At 37.9% G+C, this 16135-nt stretch overlaps 1 protein-coding gene across 4 annotated transcripts in view; it reads left to right on the top strand.

Moving 5' to 3' along the window:
- Positions 1-3627: 3627 nt before the first annotated feature.
- LOC129774891 (uncharacterized) overlaps positions 3628-16135 on the top strand; it is a 531717-nt gene continuing 519209 nt past the window's right edge. For 3 of the 4 annotated variants that reach the window (XM_055778944.1, XM_055778941.1, XM_055778943.1), the window contains exon 1: positions 3628-5378. The gene's annotated coding sequence lies outside the window, so the exon portion shown is untranslated. The remainder of the gene's footprint in view (positions 5379-16135) is intronic. The other variant, XM_055778942.1, reaches the window with a different exon arrangement.

Genomic DNA, 16135 nt, shown 5'->3' with positions numbered 1-16135 from the left:
CAATGTCAATAAAGACACAAATTTCGACATAATTTTAATTTCGTTATGACCAGATTGCGCATTGCTCTCGCGAGGACAATACTGTTTTATGAATAAACCTATATTTTCCAAGTGTACTTCTCTCAACATAATATTGGTCCTACTTTTTGAAAACAGATACAATGGAACCTTGATTATCCGCAGAATAGTCTAGCAAGGTCACCACGGGTAACGAAAATCTCGGATAATGTAAGAAAGAACTAAAAATGAGGGGGAAAAGATATTTCAGCATGAAACCTATGTTTTATCAACACAGAAATCATTAAACTATCCATTTGTAACGTCGTGTATAATAGAGGTCGGTAAACATGGAAGTAATGACCAAACGAAAACAGCAAGATCATATCACTCACTGTCAAATACCAGGAAGCTCTATAAACTTACTATGGAACTCACTTTCGCGGGTAATCCTCACCGCGGACCATCCGCTCGCGGATAATCGTGGTTCTACTGTAGTTATTTATATCGTATCCGCGTGCAAAGTACCATTCAAATTGAAGATAACCGAAAGTGATCGATTCATCATTTAATGTGAACTGCTCTTATGGTTGTACTTTCAGACTTACAGAGCATGAAGTCGAGCTGTGACACTTCCTACCTCAATTATTCAACCACAAATGACGCTCATATAAATATGTCATCTTTTCTTTGTGATACAAGTCACTGAACGCCTTTATAGCGTACTAGCTGACCCGGCAAACTTCGTCTGGCCCAAAATTTGTTTTTCGTTATCAATACAGCGCGGATTCGATTATATACAGTTTCTGATTTCTTTTCACTATATATAATCGAATCCTGTTGATTCGATTATCAAAAAAAAAATTTTTTTATTCGTTGTTTTTGCATGCATTTTTTTTTTAATATAAAAGAGGAATTTGATTTTTGATTCATCCCCTTAAAGTCAGAAAATACCTTTCTCTCATGAAAAAAAATTATCCAGATTCTCTCAGAGGGTGATAGACGATCATATTTGATGAAAAAATCCTTCTACGCATATGTTCGAATTTCAACAATGACAGAGTTATAGAACTTTTTTTTTGTTTCGGACTCTGTTGCCTTGAACTGGCTCTACATTACAAAGTACACTACGGAAGATGATTCTGTTGCTTTCATTTGAAAGATGAGAAAATTTGATACAGGATATAGTAGTGGAACATCTAAATTAATGGATTTTAATAACATTTTGGAAGTAAAAAACTTATAGGTTAGTAATTGTTTTTTTATTATTATTAATGTCATCCTGATTTTTATTAAACTGGATTGTTTCTATCAATCAAATTGAAGCTCTCTAACCGCTCTGCAATTTGTTCTTTGATACCCAACTACTATCTATCTTAATTTGGCTGCAATACCGATATAATTAATTCTTGGTGAAGATTCAAGCAAAATCTTCAAAACCCCCACTTTACCCCACTGTATATGAATTAGTCACTTAAATTACACTTTAACGTTGAAAGGTTACATTTCTTCTTGAAATAAGTCATATTTAAAACATAAAAAAAATATTTTTTCTCAAACTGTATACAGGTAAACTTCGATATAACGTACATTTCACTTTCAAAATTGTACGTTGTAACGAATTGTACGTTATATCGAGCATAATAAAGTACTCACAAACGTAGTCTATAACACATTATTGTGTTGCTGTTATAGTAAAGCAAAGAATAACTTCAATCAGAAGACGAAGCCAGCCTTTCTCATGATGTTTCCCTTTGTACTGTTGATTAAAGTTTGATTCATTTAGAATCCGGAATTACAAAACCAGCTGTATTTCAGGATTGATTGAAGGTACAAAACTTGTTTTAGCATCACAATACAAATAATTCATTGTTCTATCAGAAAAAAAATATTGAAATTTTTGTTCCTCTACACTTTGGAAATGTGTACGTTATATCGAGTGACGTTATATCGAGGGTACGTTATATCGAAGTTTCCCTGTATAATCGAGTCCAAAATTGTATATAATCGAATCACATATAATCGAGTCTGTATATAATCGAGTCCGACCTGTACCTTCAAACATTCACGTTTTCTTACTAAGCGCAAGTTCATGAGTCCAATCGCAGAACTGTTCATCGATTGATCTTCTAATCAACCCCGTTGAATTTACCTTTTGCTCAAAAATTCCTAGTACTTCTACCAAAACTCATCATTATAATATCAGATTATTTTCAGACACAATTCTCGTTCAAGATTTTTCAACCACTTGCAAATAACATGTTTCTCCGTTACATGGAATAAATGTTTGATACAGAAAATATGATAGAATAAAGACAGACACCTCCCCTCTTCTCCTCTTAGAGAGGGGGAGGAGTGCCCATTCACCATAGAAACGTTTCGTGCCCCCTAAAATATTCACATGTCAAATTTGGCTCCATTCGCTTGATTAGTTTTCGAGTTATGCAGAAATTTGTTTTTCATTTGTATGGCAAGACCCCCCCCCCCTAAGAGAAGGGGGAGGAGTATCTAACCACCATAGAATCATTTACTGCACCCTAAAATCTCCACGTGCCAAATTTGGTTTCGTTTGCTTGATTTATTCTCGAGTAATGTAGAAATTTGTGTTTCATTTGTATGGCAGCCCTATATATATATAGATATATATATAGATTTCATTGCAGTTCATCTGTAGATATGCTTGTGTGTCTTGAACATTGGATAGAATGCACTGTCATGAGTCTTTATTTCAAATTTCCACCCGTTTGGATGACGGGAAATAAATGAGCAGAGCATGATGGTGATAATTGTAAAGAGTCTCAACTAAGCATCTATGCGAAATGTTTTCCGTAAAAAAGCACCCGACCACTTTGTCGAATCATTCCTCACATCCGTCTCAACTGGCGAACCGTGGCAAGATTATAAGATCAAAACTTGTTAAATCTTCACTGTGGTTAAACACACAAAACAGGTAAACACATTTGCGACGCCTCATCCTCGCCATCAGCACATAATCCTGTGTGCCATCCTGCTTCCGATCCGTTCACTCTTCGAAACCCGGTTTTGTCTCAAAGTCATCCAGCTAAAATCTCTGAATTATGTTGTGTTTCCCACATACACACATACAAACTCTCGCACGCAAGGGACCTTCCTCCGGAGGAAACAGAAGCCGGCGAAGACGACTATGGCGCTATGTCATAAATACCCCACGACCGAAAACCGTCCGAGCGGTGCGGAACACACGCCGGAAAGAGAATGAACGAACAAAAACAAAACACGCAAAATCTGCTCGATTCGAGCGGTTTGGCGACTTTCACGAAGCGTGCGAATTCTCCCGCTCTCTTGCTCGAGAGAAAAACAGAGAATGAGAGCAAGGGTTGATCGACTAATGTTTGTACATGTTTCGTATCATAATCCATGTTGGTACCCGGCTCTTGTGGCTGCCTCGTCGAGCATGTGGCGCCCAGTGGTGCTGGGCGGTTCTCCCACTTTAATGTTTTATGCAGCAATTGGAGACTGGCAACCATCCGAAAAGTTCATCGAGATTTTTCTCTGCACTCTCGCCCCATTCATGAGGTGTTTCGTTCGTTCGGGCTGCTGCTGTTTGCCTTGTTGACTAACTGGTTCTGATGCAGCAGCCGGAGCACTAGTCGTATTCCGGCATTTCTTGCGGTCGGTTCAGAAAGTTTTTTGAGTGAACGGGTGTTCGACTTTGCGCGTGGTTTCTCGCATCAATTGTACGTCGTGCTTTTTGTAAATAATTCTGATATCTCAGTCCGAACGGGGAAAGAATAAGATCTGCACAGAAAGAGATGCCCCCGGGGGCACATGGATGCAGCATGTCACTAGTAAATAATTCCCTTGCAAAAATAGTTTTTGGCAGATACTTTCGCTAACTGAAATAACGAAATAAAAATCGACTGTAAAAAAATACTCACACCGCCGAGAAGTGAGTTGTCGTCGTTGAAGGAGATCCGGTCCGGTTGAGTTGTTGCAGTGGAACGTGTTTCCCCTGTCCTGTCCTGGCGCTGTGCGCTGATAAGAGACGGGACGAACCTGTTACGCCAATTACTGTCCCACAGAAAGTTGGCCCGGAAGCGAGGGGAGGAGAACCGGCGAATGGCGGTTTTGGTTTCGATGTGTGTACTTTTGAAACATGAAATCATGAAACCAAGTGTCTTTTGAAAAAATTGAACAGAACAACTTTTCGTAACGATCGTTGAGGGCACACGTTATGTTTGTGTCGTTATCCATCCTGCAGAATGTCGGCTTGGGCAGAATAAAACGAGCTATATTTAGCTGTTTCGTGTCTACGTTTCGAACTGTAAACTAATGTTGACGTATCTTCGCTCGTTGGCTGGGAGCAATGATAGATTTCTTCAATTGCTAGAATAGAACATTGTGCAGATTCCATCGTCTCCTGAGCGACAATCACAAAATCAGCGCACCAAGGCCAGAGTCTCGGGACTCTCACCAATTTCACTTTCTACAAAAGCGCGTTCAACCGCGAAGTGATTACCTTGCGAACGTATTATCGAGCGCGGGGTATGTGGGAGTGTTGAAAAGTTTGTTTTGATTTTGACGGAGATCGAGTGCGTGTGTACGAGTGTATGTGTACGCGTGAGTGTGTGCAAGTGGGCGGAAAAAAAACAAACGAGAGGAGCATACGCGAAAATTGAAAAAAAAAAAATATTTTCGTCTTTCCATATTCTCGCCGATTTGCGCGATTTTGAAATAATTTGATGCTGACATCGTGAAAAATAGAGAGTCTCGAAGATACGTGAGGAAAACGTGCGGTTCTTACGGTTTGCAATTTCACGTCTAGTCGGGCGTGTAAATTCAGAGGCCGGGGTTGGGTTTTTTTCGACGCTAAAGGTGCGAAATTGTTTAGAGTGTGTTTGAAGTGTTATTTTCAATCTGCACGCCCCCACGTGCATCGCTGAGAGAGAAGGTGCTGTTACTGTTGCATTTCTGTGTACACTGGCAATACAACTCGTCGTGTGCCGACTGGAATCTGTGGAACACAACGTCAAGTTTCGAAAAATAAAACCGGTTTAGCTTGTGTCAAAGCAGAAAACAGCGAGCGAGGGGTGCAACGAAAAAATCGCCGGGAAACCAGCTTGAACCCAGTCGTGGTCAGTGTTTGTGAAGAAAAATAAAGTTCGACGGAGTAGCAGAAGAAAAGCACAGCACGGAGTGGCCAACCAAAAAGTGAGCACACGTAAATTTATCTAGGGTGAACCAGAGCCCCGAAGGACTGGAGTTGGCCTTTCTCTTCCTCGTTTACGGGCGACGGTACCGCAATTAATTTCTGCATGTAACTCTATCTCCGGAGCAGGGCCTGCCTGGTGGACCGTGTCGCACAAAACGACGCTGGCGGACGTACGTGATTTCTGCCAAAGGTAAGACCTGAACCCACGCGCACCCCGGTCGAGCGGTTCCGGGGGAATAATTATCACATTACTATTTTAATTAGTCGAGCTTCGCGGTGCAACGATAAATCTTGGCATGTGTGCGTGTATGTCTGATGATGTGTGCGATTGATAATGACCGATAATCAGTATGTGCTGCTTCGGTGGCTACTGTTCCAAGATGCTTCTGACAGGAACTACCGTGAGCGCTGCCCAATAGGCGTGTAAATGGTTCATGTTTTGATTTCAAATTTGTTGGAATAATTATATTGTCGTTGGTCATGAGAATGACTAGTGTGTACCGGTAGTCATCTTTTCCGTTGCGTAGGTTTTCTGTTGATGTTCTCTGGTCATTACACTGAATCAGTTGAAACTGAAGTGTTCTAACAAATTGACGTCGTACTTAATGAGTGTGAAATTCGTATAAGCGAGTCACTATTTGCGAAATGATATGGTAGGGGAAGGGTGGTAAAGATGGACGTTAGGGTGACAATGAAAATGGTCATCTCGAATTTCAAAAAGTTACCCCATAAAAAATGTTCACCACCTCGGAAAAACACCCTGTGCAAAATATCAGCTCAATCGGACTTAAGGGACAGTGGCGCAAAGCGGTCAAAGTTTGAGTTTTTTTGAAAATCGAAAAATCACCTAAGGAGGGAGTAAAGGAAATCGGGGTTGTATGAAATTGTATGAGACGTCGAGATCTTGTGTCATCTCGAATTTTTTTTTGTCAAAAATCGGCATTCTAGCATAATTTTTCGGAGTACGAAACGAAAAATATGGTTTTGGGTGCCAATAAAAATAGATATCTCGATTTTTCTTTCGGAACTTGCTACGAAATGTTGATTTGCTCGATAATATACCCTATGCAAAATATTAGCTCATTCGGACTTCCGTTACTCGTGACACAAACGTTAAAAGTTGAGTTTTATTGAAAAACGAAAAATCACCGAAAATCGAGGTTTTAAAAAAGAATTTTTGATGCCAAATATCTTAAAATTGCATTTCTCGTCGAGATTTACAGTTATCTCGATTTTTTTGACTACAACTACGTCTACGGACTACGTCTTTCATTTCTATACCGGGGTGTAAAATCAAAGTTTCGAAAACGAAAGCGTTACGACGGAGACCGAGATTTTCAGTGTTAATAGCTCCTAAACAACTGAACGAAATGGTATGATAAACACTTCATTCGAAAGATAAAAGGTCTACGCGTTCTATACTTGTTACTTTCTGATCCAAAAACTTGTTTCAATAGTCTTAAATTTGCTTTCAAAATAGGCTATTGAAATCACCAATCGGTATATAAGCGAGCGCTGCTCGGAAATCCACTCAGTTCTAATTGAACAGCGATTGGAGCATGTTGTCGCTGTTGTGGTGAAGCTCTTCATTTATCATGAAAGCGCGGATGAGCGGTGTCACCAAGAGCCTGTTTGTGCACCTTAGGCCAGAAGGGAATCCATCAGGAGGAGAGTGATGCTACAAACGGTTCCCCGGGAAAATCTCGAAGCAGCCGCTACACATACACGCACGGAATTCTTTCCGTTTGGATCGAGAAAGATCCGGAAAATAATCTGCCAGTTCCTCTAGGAATTTAAAAATACATTCATGTGAAAGAGTTTATTTGAATGTTTTCTATCCATGTAACACTGTGACCAAATATGTTTCAATCAAGTGCTATTAACAGATGGTTATCGAGTTAGCATTAACCACTGGTGGGCTTCCAGTATCGAGGGAAATGTGGAAATATCTAATCGTTACTGAAAATAATCTGCCAGTTCCTCTGGGAATTTAAAATTACATTCATATGAAAGAGTTTATTTTAATATTTTCTATCCATGTAACACTGTGACCAAATACATTAGGTTTTGTGATTTTTCAATCAATCGCAATCAACAGGATAGCTTCTGAAGATTATTCCTCCCCATCAGTAGGATATTTCCGTATCCAATATTGCATAAAACCTTGTGCCTCCAACGTAACGCTCTCGTTTTCGAAGTTCTCCAAATATTCATTCATTCAGAATGAATTTAGATTCAACTTCATACAAATGATCTCTAAATCAACGATAGTCCTACGTCACCCTTGCGGTTATACCATAGATATAACCCACTTCCTGTTTTTTGGTTTCAAAAAAATGTTTTTTTGGCCCTTGGTCGTTTTTCCGCCTTAAAAAAATGATTTTTGAGAAAAAATGTTTTTTTTCGAGATAACTGTAAATCTCGACGTGTCATGCAATTTTTGGCACCAAACATTCTTTCAAATACCCCGTTTTTCGGTTATTTTTCGGTTTTCAAAAAACTCGAATTTTAACGTCTGCGACACCAGTAAATGTATGTAAATATTTTGCATGGGGTATATTATAGTCCGAATCAACATTTCGTAGCATGTTCCGAATGAAAAATTGAGGTAACTATTTCTATTGGCACCTAAAACCATACTTTTCGTTTCGTACTCCGAGAAAAGTCCCAGAGTGAGAGTGAGTGAGAGATTTTTGACAAATAAGAAACTTTTCGAGATGACACTAGATCTCGACGTTTCATGCAATTTCAAGACATTTGGCATCAACATTTTTTTTCGAAAACCCCGATTTCATTTTCAAAAAACTCAAACTTTGACTGCTTTGCGCCACTTTCCCTCAAGTCCGATTCAGCTGAAATTCAGCATAGGGTGTTTTTACGAGGTGGTGAACATTTTTATAGGGTAATTTTTTGAAATTTTTTTTTCCCATACATTCGTTGGCACCCTAATGGACACCCGAAGTAAAAGTTGATTTTTTTTCTTGAATTCCACGAAAAAATATAAAAATATATAGCTATATCACCTCGACTTGATAGTCTAATCCTTAATAATAAAAATAGCTTCTGAGGCAGAAGTTTCGCTAAACTGATGTGTCCGGCATCTTTGAAAAATAAGAAAGAATCGGGAAAGACGGACACTTTAAAAAAAAGATGCACACTAACTGAAAAGTTATATTTTGAGCGAATTTCGTCCCACCAATATGTTTTTTTTTATATTTTTATTTAAATAATTTCGAACATTCAAGTCCCAACAGAAATTATTTTTCTGTATATTCGTGGTATATAATTTCTTTTTAGGCATATAAACCTGATGCAGACTAAGACGCATCAAACCTGATACTGACTGTTGAAATCCGTTGCTACGTTCTCGAGTTAAATCGTGAGGAACGGACACCAAATCATTTTTATTTATTTAGATTCAAGTTGTTGTACTCAAATAAGCCTTAAAAATGATTGACCAAAAAGGTTTAACTGAGGTCACCTAGAATGGCCTCGAAATTTGTCTTATTTTTTCATGTCTTAAATAGCTTCCGGCGTCTGAGATGACAGAATCGGATTACGTTTTAAAAACCGCTAAGCTAGGCTTTTTCAGCCATCTTAGTTGGTTCATTGAACGAAAACTTCGTTTTTTGATCAGTTAGTTAGCTAATTTGAATACACTGTATTGCAAGATTGTACATCATTTATTGTTCGAGATAACACCAGATCTCGTTTTATGCATTTTATGCAGTCGTTTGGCATCGAAAAAAAATTTCGATTTTCCAAATTTTCGTTTCAACCTGCTACTATCGGAATGTTTATCAATGAATATTTATAAGTATTTAAAATCTCACACAACGCCGTAGCTGATTTCGATACCAATTTCAATTCAATGATCCTTCAATCATCCACAAGGCGATAATTGATCCAGCTATTGTCATGGAAAGGAAGCATATTGTTCCCCTTCTACAAAATTTTCCAAATATTTACAATCGATATGAAATCCAGGAAGTAGAACTGGAAGAAAAAACTATACGAGGAATTATAACTTTCAAAAATGCAGAAATGAAGAATAATGAAGCAAAATAAAACAAAGTCTGAATTAGTTAGAATGACATTAAAAGCAAAACAGAAGTATAATGTTAAAAAGTATGATCACGAACAGGGAACTCGAAAATGCTACTAAATGACACACTTACTAATATTTATTGCTAATATTAACAAAATTGACAAAAAATAGATTCTTCCAGCTTATGTAGTTGTTTTTTTTTCCAATTTTCCCATTTTTTTCAAAAATTTGTTTGGCATCTTTGAAGACAGTATGGATGATTATGTAAGCACTTAAAACGAAATTCATTTAACCTGATAACAGACGAGTCTACTGACGTTTTAGAAGTCGATAGCGGTGATCGCACGCACGTTTTTTTGGAAGCAAGATACACTCCATGTTAAAGATTGCTTCTACGATTTGATTGAGGTTATCGAAACTGACTCCAAAACGCTCTACGAGACTGTAGTTATTTGCTTTGAGACAGATCATACAAGCAGAATCTTGTCATTGGGAGCGTCTATAAGGAAAGACTACTCAGACTTGTTCACACTAAAATGTATTTGCTATAGTACAGGGTCTTTCATATTAAACGCTCACGCAACAAATTTTAATAACTTCTACAAAAGTGAACCGATTTTCATTTAAAAAAAATTAAAATAAAGCTTATTTTAGGACATTTTCGATGTGACCTTCCCTTTTTTCGCGTTTTAAACGGTGAAAAAATTCTTCATGCCCAACTCTAACATTACGACTTCGATGCTGTTGAAAATCCGAGTTATTTCTTCTTTAAGTTCCTCCAATGTTTGTGGCTTATTAACACAGCAACGGTCCTTCACGTGCCCCCAGAGGAAGTAATCGACGACGAGAAATGTTGAAATTCTCACCATAAGAAATCAAAGTTTCATTAGGGCTTCGGTTGTTCGAGTAATACGATTTCACTTAAAATACACGTTCTTGTAAGTTATAGACCTTGACACTAAAAACCATCCGATCAGACCGAACGAGTAGCCAAATATTATCGTCCCGAAGTGGGGAAGTGCAGTGTTACCATTGACGGAGTGGAGGCGATCTGGCGTAGGGGTAACATCCATACCTCTCACGCTCAAGATCCCGAGTTCAATTCTTACTCCCGATATTCTTCCAAAAATGGGAGCAAAAGTGACGAACCAGCCAAAAGTGTTGAAAATCACTATAATACAGAAAAAAAAAATCATTGACGGAGCGAGAAAAAAACTATAAGGCGCTATTTGATTTTTTTTTGCGTGAGCGTTTAATCTGAAAGACCCTGTGTGTCCCTTTATGCATCATATGTATATAAACATATGCCTGAAAGAATCGAGCAGCTGTGTAAGAACATCTACTCCTATCTAAACTGTAGACCTTCACGAAACAGTAATTTTGCTGAAATTTAAGCTCTCTTGAAATTCAAACCCCTGAAAATGCTGCGTCCGATAGCCACGCGCCGGTTTCCATTAGAAAATGTTGTTAAACGTATAATGAAACGTTATGAATCGCTCAGAATTAATTTTTAAATTGAATTTTGAATGGTGATCAAGTAGAGAAGATCGATCTATGACGGTTTAAATGACCCTTCGACGATTATCTGTGAACAATATTAACATATTATTCCAAACTGAAAGTCTGGAATTATTTACTTTGCATTCGAGCATTTCAAGATTGTTCATAACACTGTTGGATAACTTTTTTCAGGTAGACTATATAAAAATTTAACTAATCTGAACAACGTACAGTTCGATCAAGAAAATTATGTTTTTTATGAAAAATATTTCTGATTCTGCAGTAATCCTCAGCAAACGTTGAACGATTGTTTTCAGAATATAATTTGAACAAAACAACAGTAAGTTATAGAACAGAAGCAAAAACTGTATGAGGAGTTCTAGCTTCCAGACATTATGTAGACATGCATAAAGAACAGTCTGGAATATATAGAATGACGTAAAATGAAACATTAAAGTATAATCATACACTGCCGCAATCTCGCAAAGTGACGCAATCGCCAAAATTGACATTTTACTGTTTTTGTTATAGATCGATAAAGAATACCAAATGCTTTAAAACAACTGCGGAGTTTTACAGAAATGTAAAAAAATGACCTCGTAAAAGCCTAAAAACGGAGTGGCGCAAGCGCCATTTCCACTGTGATGTAGCGCAAGCGCCATTTTCCCTATGGTGTGTCGTAATTTGATTGTGATGCGAAGTAATTTTTTTATCTAATCTGATAGCATAGAATGGATTAGCTGGGACAGCAAACTTCACATAACAACATCTTCCGTAATAAACGTTTAGCATAAAGAAAATCACTTTTCCGAAAAGCTCTTCATGCCAAACATTTTAATTCAAAACAGTCCATCCCCATGCAGTGCTACATTTATAATAGCAATTTTGTTCCAGAACTACAAATCATGTACTTTGCTCTGTTTATAAATCTCGTCAAATATTTAAATTCATAAAATCAAACTCATCTTAAAGGAAAAAATTATCCGTGATCGATCACATATTGAACATAAAAATTGAAACTAATGAGTTTAAACTCATCAATTTCATTGTTGATTACCAGAATTTATGTCTTTCGATGGCAATGATGTCTTCTATCCTCAGGTATCAAGCGATAAAGCTTCTTGACGCTGTTTACTTTCTCACCTGCTCATTTCTCTTTCAGATGGATTGAAGCTGAGTGTTGATTGAAGGGTAAATGTCGGATTTGGTGAAAAGCTGCACTTTTCTAAATCCTCCATCGAAACGCATTTTGTAACAAAACTCAAAACATCCTCGCATAAACTGTATCTACTTTACATCGGATGATTGTGGATGGCATTATTTTATGTTTTCAATGTTTTCAGTTGCATTTTGGATTGGAAAAAAATGGTGCTGTCTATAATTGTTACAATCGGGTTCTCAACTATGTTAGCCTGTTCAACGCATGTTACAAAGTCGGAAAATGTGTAGAACTTTTCTTCCTGATGCCTTCTCATGCTCCGCTCAACGGCGGCATTTTGGAGAAAATAATTGGAAACAGATTCTCGCATACTTTTATGGATGAACGCCAATCGGTTGTGGAAACAGTGATTAAAATTTGCAGTTTCCACAAGAAACTGGCGTTGGTAACATAGCTTAAATACAACGGCATTTTTTCAAACATCAAGCCGATGGCAATGTTTTTCCATCAAGTGCACACAATTTGTACAGATCAGATTTTCGTAATGTACGCGTAAGCTGATTATACATGCAATTTTACGAAAAGTCCCGTACTGAAAATTCGTCCCTCTGGCGCTTGCATCACTTTGCAAGATTACGGCAGTACAATGGATGATCACAAACAGGATCAAGAAAATTAAAAATTTCATATTAACGCAACCGGAGTGCATTTTTTTGTATTTTTTTTTAGATTAAAATTTATTCTGATGTAAATGCAACGGGGAGTGAAGTGCTCATCTAACGAGGATAATGAACCAAGGCGGCCTTAATATTGACCTCAGAATAAATTTCATTAGGAAAAAAAATAATCAATAAATAATGAAATTCATAATGAAAATTACGCTCCGGTAACGTCAATACGTAAGTACCAATGCTACAAACTGACACCTTCACTGTATATTCTGATTTTTATTGCTAACTTAAACAAATCTGGGGAAAAATTAAAAAAAACAATTCTTATAGCTTTTTTTTCAATTTTTTCTAACTTTTTGTAGTTTTTTTTCCAAATTTTTCCAGCTTCAGAATCGGTCCAGTAGTTCAAAAGTTATGAATTTTTGTCATTTTTGGAAAAAAAGTGAAAAAAGGGATTTTTCGGACCAACCTCAGATGGAAATGATCACCCTAACGAAAAATATAAAAATACAGGTCTAATTGTTTGCAATAACGAACAAATCTACCACTTTTCACGAAAATCTGAGAACCATTATAACGGATTGGCATGGAATGGCTGTATATACGGGTGCCAATGAAAATGGTCATCTCGAATTTAAAAAAGGTAACCCATAAAAAATGTTCACCATCTCGAAAAACCACCCTTTGCAAAATATCAGCTCAATCGGTGTTGGCCCAAAGCGGTCAAAGGTTGATAAATAAAGGAAATCGGGATTTTCAAAAAAAAATATTATATTTTTTTTATGTCAAATGTTTTAAAATTGCATAAAACGTCGATATCTACTGTCATTTCGAAATTTTTCTTTGTCAAAAATCGACACTTTGGGTTTTTTTTCGGAATACGAGGCAAAACGTATGATTTTGGGTGCCAATAAAAATAGGTGTCTCGATGTTCCATTCGGAACTTAGTGCGAAACGTTGATTTGCACGATAATATACACCATGCAAAATATTAGCTCAATCGGACTTCATTTACTAGTGTCGCACACTTTGAAAATTGAGTTTCTTGAAAACTGAAAAATCATCGGAAATCTCATGGCCGAAAAACGACCTCTTGGGATTTAGCCTGAGTGGCAATGAAGGCATGGAAAAAATAAAAAAAACCGACCATGTACATTTTGTTTATTTGCCCAGAAAAATGACCTGTGCAAAATTTCAACTCAATACAACAACTGTTCATTGTTTTATTGTAAATATTTAAACATAAAACAAAGTAAGAGAAGTGTTACTGTTTTTTTTTTAGTGTAAATGTTTTTTTAAATATGTTTTAAACATATTTAAAAAAACATTTACACTTTTATTATCTGATAACCCAACAATAAAAAAGACAGATGGCACAACTGAATAATGAATGTTCAATACATGATTACCCTGATTTCTTAGAAATGCTCCCTTATTCAGGAATCCGATCATATCAGAATTATCCGAAATATGTCTAACAAAAAATATTTAATTCAAACTCCGTCGTATTTCGGATTAGGGTGATGTATATTTTACTCGTGAATGGAAGGAAAGCATCGATCTAAACACACACAGTTGCTAGTCGTATCGGATAAGCTAAACAATCTTTGTTAAATTAATAACGCTATGTTCACATTCGGACAAAATAGTTTTCATATTGTAACACATTTTAAATTTCTACCTGAACTGTGAACAAGCTTTCTCCCCGGATAACTTTTTGGAAGCTTACGTGACAGACTCCTTATTCAACTAAATTAATCGGCTGAGTATAATAAGTGCGGGAAAACGTCAATCTTGATGGATCTTTTATCTCCGACGGCTTCACCATGTGCAGCTTATTTATTATTTTTGAAAGAGCCAAACGCAACCAAAAAAATCCGAGGCCCATTGACGCTATAAGTTCCACCTAATTTGATTTGAGACGCCGCTGTGACGACCAATACCGACGAGGCTACAATGTTTCATCACCACCTGTTCTCTAATTCATCTGTGAGGCCCAAGTGTTGAGCTGCCGACAGCCCCACGAATGAACCTTGTGATTCACACCTCAAGCTGCTGCCTCTCGGTTATGGCATCAATTATTGTAGGTAATAAAAAAGAGTCCATTCTGTAAAGTTCATCGGTTGCTACAGTGTGAAGAATACATGCTTACGCACCGTAGCGTAGAGCGAAACATAACCGGCAGGAAGGGTGCACTTGAGGACCGCTTTAGAGCTAGGCGATAAATGTACTCCGAGGATCGACTAAAAATCAGTAAATTTTAGTACTCTGACACATTTATGGCACACCGAAACGACCGGTAAAATCCTTCCTGCGTGACGAAAAGTTAGGAGAAAAAGACTTAATCCATATCCCACCAACGATGATATGGTACTTATGGGCTGCAGACTGCAAAGAAGGAAAGAGGTGGGAAAGGTCAAGGTTTAATACTTTAGGTGGAAAAGGGCAGCGTAAAATTTCGTGCCCGCGGCAATAAAATTAACAACACGTGCTCACCTCACCGATGTAAAACATTACTGGAAAGAAATGGCAGATAAGCTACGGGTTTCTCCACACCCCCGCGAAATGCCAGCAGCGATTACCGAGGCTATACTGAGCCGTCCGGTGTGTTTGATGACAGCCGCATTAATTGTTTAGCAAAAATAGCACATATCGGTACCGCTCGGGTAGTCAAGCTGGTTCTTCTTCACGAGTTTGACCTTTCTCTCGCTAATGGCCATACAGGCACGAACTAATCCACTCGCTGACTACAAGGGGTGCCACGTACCTACATATATCGATCAGCGCGCTTCTGAATGTCATCTAGATTTTGCGCTCCCGGCATCGCCGCGTCGAGTATCGGAAAGGTCAACCCACTCGACCATGGAAATGGAAGATATAATGAATTTGGGTCGGCAAGTGTACTCAAAAACCCCTTTCGTGCGGGTGCGGAGAGATTCCTGCCCGGTGACAAAGCGGATTCACCTGAAATATCTTTGTGCGTTGGAATTTTCCAACCCATCAGAGCACGGTGAATTAATAATTTACCGTGGTAACATTATGTTCGGGTGCGCAATCCGCAGATAAAATTAAGTCCGCCGCCGGCAAAAATGTCTGTCCACCTTGGCCGGGTAATCGTTGATTTCCTCGGATTCGGAACCGAAATTTCAATTACCCTTTTTTTCTCCACATGTTAATGTATGTTGGCCAACACGACACGCACCCAGCAGTTCATAATTGTAGGTTTATCCGAACCCACAAGATTGTAAGTTTGGTTTCCATTTCTGGGTTCCATATGTTCTGCGGTCGGTTGCGGATGACTGAAATGTTTTTTTTTATTTTTAGTCTGAGCCAACCGTCACTGCTGAACGATGTGAGAGTTGTGGTAAATACCTGACAAAATATGACTTTCTGATTGAAGGGTCATAATTATTGTTTTACGCGGAACATTTTCCATAGTAAAATTGCCATGGAGAAACCATGTGTGTATCGATGGACAATGCGTATTTATTAGCGTCATAATTTGATGGTGTAGTAATTGGTGGTTTAGAAATAAACTAATCGATTTGGGCATCGATGCCCAAGTATGA

This window comes from Toxorhynchites rutilus, chromosome 3 (assembly GCF_029784135.1).
Source record: "Toxorhynchites rutilus septentrionalis strain SRP chromosome 3, ASM2978413v1, whole genome shotgun sequence".
Classification (NCBI taxonomy): Eukaryota; Metazoa; Arthropoda; class Insecta; order Diptera; family Culicidae; genus Toxorhynchites; species Toxorhynchites rutilus.
The sequence above is the reverse complement of the archived record's forward strand: the minus strand, read 5'-3'. Positions and strand labels throughout refer to the sequence as shown.